This window comes from Humulus lupulus, chromosome X (assembly GCF_963169125.1).
Source record: "Humulus lupulus chromosome X, drHumLupu1.1, whole genome shotgun sequence".
In the NCBI taxonomy this organism is placed as follows: Eukaryota; Viridiplantae; Streptophyta; class Magnoliopsida; order Rosales; family Cannabaceae; genus Humulus; species Humulus lupulus.
Genome location: NC_084802.1, coordinates 191482914 through 191491928, shown reverse-complemented (window position 1 = coordinate 191491928; position 9015 = coordinate 191482914).

Here is a 9015-nt window from a genome sequence, read left to right as displayed (position 1 = left end):
TGTGGTATCCATAAAACTGGGTAATTTATGGTAGATTTTAGGAAATACCCATTTAGGATATAGAAGGTGAAAAGCTTTTAGGGTTCGAAACTAGTTGCTTAGCGGTTACGCTTCTTGGGTGGTTTTGCTTTAAACCGCTCCCCAAGGAGGGTAGTGGCCTGATTTTCTGACATACGGATCCCTAAACATCAGGGGTCTGTTGGGAAACCTAGGTGTGTAGCATAGGTAGCGCGTGGCACCACACCGCGGGCTGAGATTGCCTCAGCTTGTGTGTTAGAATCCTCAGCCTTTCTTTGTTATTTCTTGCCTGTATAAAAACTCTAGGTCGCCTACTAAGATTTCCATCGTTCTTGTTCGATAGGCGAGCTAATGGCACCCAAGAAAGGCGCGTCCAAGAAGAATGTAGCTGGCTCATCGTCTCAATGAGCCAATAAGGGAAAAGAGGTCGCCTCTGAATCCCCCATCCCCCAGTTTGGCCCCGTGGTGGAGGAGGAGGTCGTGGTCGAACCTGATGCCTTCTTCGAGGTAGAGAGGATAGCCTCCAAGATCATGACCCAAGGAAGGGTCAACAAGATTATGCTGCCCCACAACATTGAGGTCGGGACTGGTGTCGTAATTGCTCGACCTCTGTTTGAAGGGGAACGGAGCTGTGCACCACTTCAGGAAGACTTTACGGCCTGGAGTGATGAGCACCTAAAGGCAAGATCCTTCCTTCCTTCAATCAACACTTTGCTGACTTTCTCAACTACATGAAGTTGGCGCCGCTTCATCTCCCCCCAAACTCGTATCAGCTGCTGGTGGGGCTGAAGTACCTTTTCTTGAAGCATGAGTGGGAGGTCCCCACCCCCGTGGACATTCTCTACTTCTTCTGCCTCAAGGCCAGCCCAAATCAACGAGGGCAAGGTGACGGGTTTTACTTCTTGACCTGATTCTCAAACTCGCCTGCAGTCATCGAGCTGCCTAGCCATCCCAACGACTATAAAGATCAATTATTTATGTCGAATGGGCTTTGCAACTGCGAACATCACTACTTCAACCGTCCTCGTAAGTCTTCTTTCCTTTCTTAGCTCGTGAAATTATTCTCTTCGTATCTAGACTCTTTTCGCGTGTATATTAACTGAGTAGCATCTTCGTGTAGCCATTTTTGTGAGGACGGCCAAGTCTGTGACCCTCGGGGGTCAATACGATACCCTCTCGAGGCTCCTACCTTGTGAGAAGGATTACCGCCAGCTCATGTCTGGTGACACGATGTTGGCATGTAAGCTAATTACCGAAGGCTAGACTCTGGCCTTCAGACGAACTCGGGCTAACCCCGCGGCTATCCGTAAGCTAGCGTCTATCCCTGAAGGGGGTGCTAAAGTCGGCGAAGGCGAAGAGGAAGAAGAAGATGAGGTCCCCCTCGTTCGAAAAAGGTGAGCTCCTGAGGCTGCTCGGGACCCTTATGTAGAACGAGCTTCATCGGGGGCAGTAGTCGGCCCTTCCGGCCAAGGTAACCCGTACCCCTTTAGGGACTTAGATAGGGTTGTCGCTGACCTTAGGCTAGTTAGGTTTAACCCAAACCAGCTTGTACACCGTCACCCTAATGACCCTGACCGTAACATAACCCTGCTCCAGTGCATGGATCACTTAGTGTTACATCACGACATGGACCATCCCAGGGGCACTGTAGTCATGGATAACACCCTATCCTTTAGGTCGGTCTATTTTGAAGAGTATGGAACCAACCTTAGGTCATGGGCCTCCCTGCTCCAGGGTATCCTTGCCCCTGGACTTAGGCAATACGTAGAGGAGTCTAGCCCCGAGATTGAACCTGAGCCTGAACCTCCCCTAATCCAAGAAATTGTAGAGTTAGGCTCTCCCTTTCCCGTAGCGGTTCTAAGGCCGGAGGTCGTGGCAATAGACTCATCCTCTAGCTCGGAGGGTAGGACTTTTTGTTATACCTTGTATATATTTTGTGTAAACTGATGACTTTGTCTGTATATTAACATTCTTTCTCACTCTTTTTCAGGCGACGAGATGGCACAACAAGGGGTTCCTAACATCCGAACGATTTTCCAGGAGGGAAAGTCCAACTCAGGGCCACTATTAAAGAAGCCCCGGTTCACAACTAAGAAGGTGCCACCTGCAACAGGAACGACCTCCAAATCCTCGGCTAAGGGGAAAGGCCAAAGCTCGACAGCTCCAGCTACTGCTGCTCAAGATAAAAGGGGTCCACCTCCGCCTCCTACTCGGTTTCCATCCACCTCTGCTCGGGATCAGGCAGCACAAGCTGATCCCCTAGCGCCCCTCGTCCCCACCACCTCCGTATGTATTCCGGTCAATGCCCAGGACTTGGAGAAGATGTCGGACACCTTTTGAGGGACTCTCTACAAGACGGCTAACCATACGGTGAAGCATTTTTACAAGGCCAATCTGAAGGACCTGAGGGTGATCGAGGAAAGGAGCCCGGAGAACATTATGGAGTCCGTGCTGGGGATGAACCTTACAGTAAGCCAACTTTCCTTATCTAAATATACTCTTTTGATTTTATTCCAGCACTTGTCTAACTTGCTTCTTTACTTTTTGCAGGCGGTCTTGGCTCAGCACCGAAGCATAGCTCGGGCCAGGGCCAGGAATGACGAGCTTAAGGCCGAGCTCCAGACCGCTCAGACAGCCTTCACTGCCGCCCGAACTGCCCTTGCAACTGCTCAACGAGGCGATCTGGACGCAAAAGCTGCCCTTGCAGCATCTCAAGGGGGCGAGCAAGCTGTGAAGGCTGCTTTGGCTGCTATTCAAGCTGAGCTCGCGGAGGCCAAAGCCAAACAGATGGAGGCCGAGACTGCTGTCAAGGAGGAGAAGGCGGCCTCGCTAACCTCCATGGAGAGTATGTTGTACCACTGCTGGGCCTTCAAACAAGATGGAAACTTATCCTTCCTGGCCTCCGAGGTGTGGGACCCCTACCTTGAGAAGTTCAAGGCTCGAATTCAACAAAAGCAGTCCGAGACTAGGGAAGCCTCCACCGCTGAAGAGCAGGAGATCGAGGAAGTGACGTCCTCAGAGCACCCTAGAAGAGCTTAATTTTCTTTTGCCTTTGTTTACTTTATATATTTTTATTTTTGTAAACATTTGCCGTTTTGGCTCGGTATGAGGTTATTTTCCTTGAGACAATTTATTTATTTTCCAGTATCTACTTTTTTTATCTATTCCTTGATTTTTCCTTATGTTTTTTACTTGTACATTCAAAATCTTAGGAAATGACTTTTAGGTCGAGATAGATACTTTAATTTTGGTTGTGACCAAAATTGATGTTGATTTATATCCTACCTGTTAAGTATCAGGCCTTGAACCCGGTTGTATCCGGGATTTTGAATGTTCCGAACTTAGTTTTTGTTAGGTTTTATCGTTGTCCCAAACTTCTGAGGAAGCCACTGGATCTTAAATTTTGCTAACTTCCAAGTTTCGGACCTGGTTGAGTCCAGGATATTTAATTAAAACTTAGTTCGTGTTAGTTTTATTGACACCTCACGTTTTTTTAGAAAAAAACACTGGTTAATCAATTTTACTAACTTCCAAGTTTTGGACCTGGTTGTATCCAAGATTTTTAATCAAAACTTAGTTCGTGTTAGTTTTTTTTTACACCTCGTGTTTTTTAGAAAAAACACTGGTTAATCAATTTTACTAACTTCCAAGTTTTGGACCTAGTTGTATCTAGAATTTTTAATTAAAACTTAGTTTGTGTTAGTTTTTTTTTACACCTCGTGTATTTTAGAAAAAACACTGGTTAATCAATTTTACTAACTTCCAAGTTTTAATCCCCTTCTCGGGTTATATGCCCCCTAAGTAATCAGAAAGTGAACTTTCTTGGTTGCTTTGGACAAACACTATCATCCGAACTAACACGTAGATGAAACCATATGAAGATACAAGAAATACACAATGACTCTTTTATTTCTTAAATTAAATGGCTTTTATAACTAAGCCTTACATAGACGGGTGGTATGATCATTGGTAATACTTCTTTAGGTGCATAGCATTCCAGGTCTGTGGGACTGTTTCTCCATTAAGCCGAGCCAATTTGAAGGTTCCCTCATGTACGACCTCCTCTATTTTATAGGGTCCTTCCCAGCTCAAACCCAAAGCACCGTCTTTGGGGTCTTTGCTGGCCAAAAAGACCCTTCGGAGCACCAGGTCGCCTAAACCAAAGATACGCCTCCTGACCTTTGAATTAAAATAACGAGTGATTTTTTGCTGGTAATGAGCGAGCTGTAGCTGCGAATCCTCTCATTTTCATCAATTAGGTCAAGGGATGCGCTGAGCAATTCATCATTCTGCTCCTGGCTGAAGGTCTGGAGTCCGTGCGTGGCTATCTTTGTTTCGACAGGAAGGACGACCTCACTTCCGAAAGTCAGGGAGAAAGGTGTGTGCCCTGTAAAAGTTCGGTGGGAGGTCCAATACGCCCACAGTACCTGCGGGAGCTGCTCAGGTTAAACTCCCTCGGCCTCGTCCAACCTTTCTTAAGGCTCGCTTTGAGTGTCTTATTCACGACCTTGACCTGTCCGTTGGCCTGTGGGTAGGCCACCGAAGAGAAACTCTTAATTATTCCATGCCTCTCACAAAATTTGGTGAAGAGATCGCTATCGAACTGAGTTCCATTGTCTGACACAATCTTTCTTGGCAGTCCAAATCGGCAAACAATACTCTTGACTACAAAGTCGAGGAGCCCTTTTGAGGTGATTGCTGCCAGGGGCTCTGCTTCCGCCCACTTCGTGAAATAATCGATGGCCACCACCGCATAGTGAACTCCTCCTTTTCCCGTGGGTAGGGCTCCAATTAAATCGATTCCCCATACCACAAATGTCCATGGGGATGAGATCATTTTCAGCTCGACTGGTGGAGCTCGAGCAACTGTGGAAAACCACTGGCACTTGTCACACTTTTGGACATAGGAGATGGAATCCCTTGATAAAGTGGGCCAATGATATCCCTGCCTTAATATTTTTAAGGCCAGGTTTTTCCACCCAGCGTGATCCCCACAGAAGTCTTCATGCACCTCCTGCAAAATAGTTTTGGCCTCCTCTGGCAGAACACATCGTAGAAGAGACAAGGAATGGCCACGTCGGTACAGCATCCTGTCCATGATTGCATACTTTGGAGCTTGATAAAGTATCATCCTCGAGTCTTTTCGCTCATCAGGCAACTTCCCTGTCGTAAGATACTCTATTATGGGAGTCATCTAGGTCGGCCTGGTATTGATCATCTCGACCTCCATCGTACTTTCTGCCATGCTCAGATTTTCCAAGAATTCCACCGGTACTATGCTCAGAGTCTCGGCTTCCTTGGAGGTAGCGAGTCTAGCCAAAGCATCGACATTGGCGTTCTTCTCACGAGGGATCTGCTTGACTAGGCCATTTTCAAACTCGGACAACTCCTTCTTCACTTTCGCTAGGTAAGCCGCCATCTTGGTCCCCCACGCCTGATATTCTCCAGACACTTGGTTTACCATGAGCTGGGAATCGCTATAGCATTGGACGGCCCTGGCCTTCAACTCCTTTGCCACTCTATGTCCGGCCAATAAAGCTTCGTATTAGGCTTCGTTGTTGGTCGCCTCGAACCCGAACCGCAGTACGGAGTGGAAACGATGCCCTTCTGGAGATATCAAAATGATCCCAACTCCAGACTCGTTCTCGTTAGATGAACCATCCACGAAGATTCTCCACAATGCCTGTACCGGCTCTCTCAAAAGCTCCTCCTAGAATCCAGTGCATTCAGCCATGAAATCAGCCAGGGCTTGGCTTTTGATCATAGTTTGGGGTATGTACAGTATTTTGAATTGGCTGAGCTCGATTGCCCATTTCAAAAGATGTCTCGATGCCTCAGGTTTCTGCAATATCTGCCTTAAAGGTTGATCAATCATTACGTGGATTGAATGGGATCGGAAATACGGCTAAGCTTCCTGGAGGCCGTAATAAGGCAGAACGCCATCTTTTCCATTAAGGGATACCGTGATTCAGCTCCGAGAAGTCTTTTTCTTATATAATATACTGGCTTTTGAACTCGGTCCTCTTCCCGGACTAGCACGACACTGGCTGCATTTTTCGTAACAGCTAAATAGAGAAAAAGGGGCTCCCCCGCCGTTGGTTTAGACAATACTGGTGGTTCAACCAAATGTGTTTTTAGATCGCGAAATGCCTGCTCGCACTCCTCAGTCCATTCAAATTTTTTATTTCCCCGAAGCAAGTTATAGAATGGCAAACACTTGTCAGTGGACTTAGAAATAAACTGATTAAGGGCTGCCACTCTTCCTGTCAGACTCTGGACATATTTATGTGACCTGGGCGAAGGAATTTCTAGTAGCGATCTGATTTTTTCAGGGTTCGCCTCTATCCCTCTGGTATTGACTATGAACCCCAGAATTTTTCCTGATGCCACTCCGAAAGTACACTTATGGGGGTTTAACCTCATACTATACCTCCTTAGGATCTCAAAACATTCCTTTAGATCGGGAACATGGTTATCGACAGTTTTTGGCTTGACCAGCATATCATCAACATACACTTCCATGTTTTTCCCGATTTGATCAGCGAACATTCTGTTGACCAATCTCTGGTAGGTAGCCCCAGCGTTCTTCAGTCCAAAGGGCATGACTTTATAATAGTAAATGTTGGTTGGAGTCATAAAGCTAGTATGCTCTTGGTCTGCGGGGTTCATAGCAATCTGGTTATATCGAGAGTACGCATCCATGAAGGACATGAGCTCGTGTCCCGCGGTGGCATCCACCAATTGGTCAATCCTTGGCAATGGGAAGCAATCCTTGGGACAGGCTTTGTTTAAATCAGAGAAATTGATGCAGGTCCGCCCTTTTCCATTTGGCTTTGAGACCAGGACAGGATTGATGACCCAGATCGGGTATTTAGCTTTGCAAATAAAACCGCATTTTAATAGCCGGGCTACTTCTTCTTCCAGGGCTTCAGCTCGGGTTGTACCTAGACGCCTCTGTTTCTGGGATTTCATAGGCATGCTTTTGTCCAAGGGTATGCATGATGACACTCGGGCTAATCCCTACCATGTCTTCATGAGACCAAGCGAAAACATCTAGATTTTCTTGTAAAAAATTTACCAACTCCGCCTTTCTCTCAACGTCAAGATTTTTCTCGAGTTTAACCACTCTCGAAGCATCTTTGGGATCGATGTTTACTTCTTCGAGTTCTTCAACAGCCTGGAGCTCGGATCTATCTTTGCCTATTCGTGGATCAATATCATCATTCGGGGTGGTCCCCCTGCCACTGGCTTACTGAGGTTCTTCCATCCTAGGATCAGTTCTTACTTCTTGAGATTCCTTGCCTCCATCCTGTATGGCCATCATCTGCTACCTGGGTTGTGATTTTCCCTTCATGGAAATGCTATAACATTCCCTGGCAGTAAGCTGATCGCCTTGGACAGTACATATTCCCGTGGATGAGGGAAATTTGATCACAAGGTGGCGGACAGATGTTATGGCTTCGAATGCCATCAGTGTGGTTCGACCCAAGATTTCATTGTACGCGGTCGGACAATCGACGACCACAAACTCGAGAAGCTTGAAAACAGTTCATGGTCCCTCACCCAAGATTATCACTAACTCGATTGTTCCGATGGCTGCCGATCCCTCGCCGAAAAATCCATACAGCATCATGGAGGTTGCCTTCAGCTTGGTTACAAACAATCCCATTTTTTCCAGTGTGGACCTGAATGGCAGGTTCATAGAACTCCCGTTATCCACTAGTGTCCACCTAACTCTCTGATTGGAAAGCTGGACAATTATGACCAGAGGATCGTTATGCGGGAACTGGACATGACTAGCATCTTCTTCAGTAAAACTGATTGGTTTTTTCTCCAATTGTTGTTTCTTAGATAAACACTGCTCCGGGATGAACTCAACTCCATTGTGAGACCTCAGCTCATTGATGTACCTCTTCTGGGCATCGTTGCTCGTGCCTGCCAGATGAGGGCCTCCGGAGATGGTTGCTATCTCTCCCCTTGTTATCGGAGGAGGGGTATCCTGATTCACCTAAGCTCTGGTCTGATTTGTGGGAACTTCTAGAGTTGATTGAATGTTTTGCCCAGCGAGCTGATTAGGAGTGATTTGATTCCGGGCATACTGAGCCAAAGGTCCAGCCCTAATGAGTGTCTTGATCTCATCCTTTAAGTGCCTACAATCATCGGTGTTGTGACCAATGTCATTGTGGAATCGACAAAATTTTGAAGGGTCTCTCTTCTTCCTTTGATTTTTTAGAGGCTCAGGCTTTTTCCACAGAAGGTGGGCAGAATTTTCCAAGAAAATGCGCTCTCTAGTATCTGTGAGGTCAGCATAAGTCGCATAGATCGGTTTGAACTTCTCCGCGGATTTGTTTTTCTTTGAACCATTCTGGCCGCCCTCACCACTTCCCTTCCTCTTGCTACCTCCCTCTTGGTTATTCTGGGTAACAGTTTGAGCCATAGCTGCAATGTCTTTTACCGCTCTAACGGGCTGGGCAGGGACTTGGCTGGTTCCTGCGATCGAAGCTCGCGCCTCTTCCAAGTTGATCCACCTTTGAGCCCTGTTCAGGAACTCATCCACGGTGTTGACGCCCTTTCTCTGGATTTATTTCCATAGGTCGCCCCCAACAAGGATTCTGATGCTCATCGCCATAAGCCTAGAACTTTCATCCGCGTCTCTAGCTCACGCAGCAATATTGGTAAACCTACTCAAATAAGCTTTCAGTGGCTCTCCGGGCTGCTGCTTTACATTTGCAAGGGAGTCCGCCTTGATGCGAGCCGCTTGAGAGGCCCGGAATACCCTCTTGAAGTCAGCGAAGAAACTCTTCCATGAGCTGATAGAATGCTTTTTGTATTGCTTGAACCACTGCCTAGCCAGTCCGACCAGAGTCGAAGGGAATACCATGCATCTCAACTCAGGCTCGATATTATGGGCCATCATCAGAGTATTGAGCATTCCCAAGTGGTCGGATAGATCCCCATCTCCATCGAATTTTGATAAATGGGGCATCTTGAAACCCG